Consider the following 3,629-nt stretch of genomic DNA (forward strand, 5'->3'; position numbering starts at 1 on the left):
TTCATGTTAATGTGCGCAGTTTGTTTAATAAAATCGATGCTATTCGTCTGTGGGCTAAATTGACAGAAAGTGATATAATCGTCTTGTCAGAGACGTGGCTCAAACCATCAATTACAAGCAATATGATTCATATCGAAGGGTATAATCTCTTTAGGACGGATCGTGTGGGTAAAGGAGGGGGAGTAGCCATATATGCTAAGGCGTCGTTGGAATGTTGTTCCATTGAATCAATAACAAAGCCAAAATTCTTCGAACTATGTGCCATCAAACTAAATCTCCCCAATGGCGCTTCTCTGACTGTGGTAGGATGCTACCGCCCACCTTCGGCTGCAGCTGGAGCAACTGCCCTGCTGTCTGACTTTTTGCATAAACTGCCTAATGAGTATATTGTCCTAGGAGACCTGAACTGGGACTGGCTATCGATTTCATCACCGTTAAGAGACATATGTGATGCGTTACATTTGACGCAATTAGTACAGTCACCTACACGCTTACATCCAAAACGAATGGACAAATCTACATTAATCGACGTCATTCTGACTAATGCTCCACATAAGTACTCGTCTACTGGAGTTTTTTGTAATGATGTCAGTGATCATTGTATGGTTGTCTGTGTTAGAAATTGCAAATTGACTAAAACCAAGCCAAGGTTTATTTTTAAACGAAATTACAAATGTTTTAATGAACAAGCTTTCCTTCATGAAATCTATCAGAGTGATTTAAACTTAGTTTGTGATATGGATGATGTTGAGCTGGCCTGGAATTATTTTAAAAAGACCTTTTTAGCCATAGTTGACAAACATGCCCCTATTAGAAGATATAGAGTGAGGGGCAGAGATAATCCTTGGTTTAATGACTCTATTGCAACAGCTATTAGAGAACGTAATGAAGCATGGATCAAAGCAAAAAGAAATAATAATGATAAATGTTGGTTAAATTATAGGGTATTAAGAAATAAATGCACAAGACTAATAAAAAGTACAAAAAGTGAATATTATTTGAATTTAATAAATGAAAACCTTAATGACCCCAAAAAATTTTGGAAAGCAATTAGATCTTCTTCAGGTGACGTGCCACCCCCCACTATCCCTGAAGTTATAATAGCAAGCCATGGTGAAGTAAGGGGTAAACAAAATATAGTAGACACTTTTAACAAGCATTTTATTAATGCAGGAATGGTTACTCAGTTGACACTTCAAGCCAACTTCGCAGATAGTGTAACCTCTATCACAGACTCGTCTAGTGTAAGTTTAAATAATTTTAACTTTACTCCTATATCTGTCTTTGAAGTACGAGAGGCACTGTTAGGCTTGGACTGTAAAAAGTCTGCTGGCCCAGATCAGATTGAGCCATATTTCCTCAAAATTGCTGCAAACTTGATTGCTGATCCTATTTCCTCCATTTTTAATCTTAGTCTATACAGTGGTTCTATCCCCAAGTCATGGAAATCTGCATTTGTCCTCCCATTATTAAAAAGTGGAGACCCGTCAGCCTTAGACAATTATCGACCAATCTCCAGACTATCTGTCTTGGCTAAATTGTTTGAGTCTCTAATAAATGAGCAACTAAAACATTTTTTAGCTGACAACTGTATTTTAAGTCCCACTCAGTCTGGTTTCCGACAAGGACACAGTACAATTACGGCTGTAACCTCTGTTATGAATGATATTGTTAATGCTTTAGATGACAAAAAGTCTTGTGCTGCTTTATTTATTGATTTATCTAAAGCATTCGACACTGTTGACCATCATCTTCTTCTGCAAAGATTGCAAAACATAGGTTTTAGTAGCAATGTGCTAAATTGGTTTTCTAATTACTTGAGTGGTAGAACTCAGTGTGTGGCATTAGATAATTGTACTTCATCCCTGCTAGAAGTAAGATTGGGTGTCCCTCAAGGATCAGTTTTGGGCCCTATTTTATTTTCCATTTATATAAATAACTTAGGTTTGAATTTGAATCAAGCTAAGGCTCATCTGTATGCAGATGATACTATTTTGTACACCTCTGCTATGTCATTGAAGGAAGCAATTCATAATTTACAGTCTGCCTTTAGTCAGGTACAAAAATCTCTGGTAGGATTAAAGTTGGTATTAAATGCTAAAAAGACAAAATTAATGGTTTTTACACGTTCACATTCTCTTATCGATTTCACTATTTTAACACAAAGTGGTACTCCAATAGAGAGAGTGACCTCCTACAAATACCTAGGTATTTGGTTGGATGATAAATTGTCTTTTGGGGTCCATATTGAGAGCCTTTTAAAGAAACTCAGACCCAAGTTAGGTTTTTATTTTAGACTAAAGAAGTGCTTTCCTTATTCAGCAAGGAAAAGGTTGGTGCAGAGCACATTTTTATCAGTTTTGGATTATGGTGACCTAATTTATATGCACTCTACTTCATTTTTATTAAAAAAACTAGATGTACTATACCACTCAGCTTTACGTTTCATTACAGGTGCAGCAGCTAGGACTCACCACTGCACTCTGTATGAAACTGTACAATGGTCCTCCCTCTCCCTCAGAAGGAAAATCCATTTATTGATTTTTATTGCTAGAGCACTAATGTGTAAATTACCTATCTATATTTCAAATTTGCTTATTTACCAAAATAGTGTTTACAGGACAAGATCGTCAAAGAAAATACTATTAATTACTCCATCAACAAAAACAGCCATTGGTAAAAAAGCTTTCTCATCATATGCACCAAATGCCTGGAATGAACTCCAAAACACTTTAAATCTAGTATCACTTCCATCTATTAATACTTTTAAAAACCTTTTAAAGTCAACTCTGACTGAACAGTGCAATTGTTATTAATTAGGTATCTTATACAATTGTATGTTTGTATTTGCTGACGTTAATGTCTTGTTTTGTTTTCTAGTATGTATAGTGTATAGAGATTTGTAGTGTATTATGTAATTTATGTCCTGTCTTTTATGTATTGAAACTTTTGGCCGCCAGTCTTGGCCAGGACTCCCTGGGAGAAGAGTTACTGTAACTCAATGGGACCTTTCCTGGTTAAATAAAGGTTAAATAAAAAAAAAAATAAAAATAAAATAAAATAAAAAGACAACTCTTTGATGTGTATTTTCCTGAGATCTGTTCTTGAGGGGACGACTTCATCTTGACTGGCATGAAGTTTTTAAATTTTACATTACTTTGTTTTTAAAAGGTACTGGCCCTTTAAAGACATTTTTTTATTAACATTGTCATTTGCTATTCAGGCAAGAAGGCTTAAAATGTTTAAAAGACTAATTTACCAATGAGGTATATATAAAAAAAAAAAAAACCTTCACAAACAACAACTGATATCTTGTGCAATTTTGGCTCTCAAATACACCGATTACTCAGGAGACATTTACTGGGAAAAAAGAAAGCAGTGTCACAATTTCAGATCAATGTATATAATCTGAGAGGATTTAAAAATTACCAAAAATGAACTAGACTTTGGAGTAACTATTGGACAAACCTCAGCGGTTTAAGGCACAGGAAGAATGGCTCACGGAAAATTAGGTATCTGGGGTGGGAGGGAGTAGGATTATCAAAAATTGCCAAGATGCTAGACAGTTCAGACACCAATAAATATTAAACTGATTGACACCTTTCAAGTTAACAAACATACAGACCCAA

Source organism: Carassius auratus, chromosome 37, assembly GCF_003368295.1.
Source record: "Carassius auratus strain Wakin chromosome 37, ASM336829v1, whole genome shotgun sequence".
Classification (NCBI taxonomy): domain Eukaryota; kingdom Metazoa; phylum Chordata; class Actinopteri; order Cypriniformes; family Cyprinidae; genus Carassius; species Carassius auratus.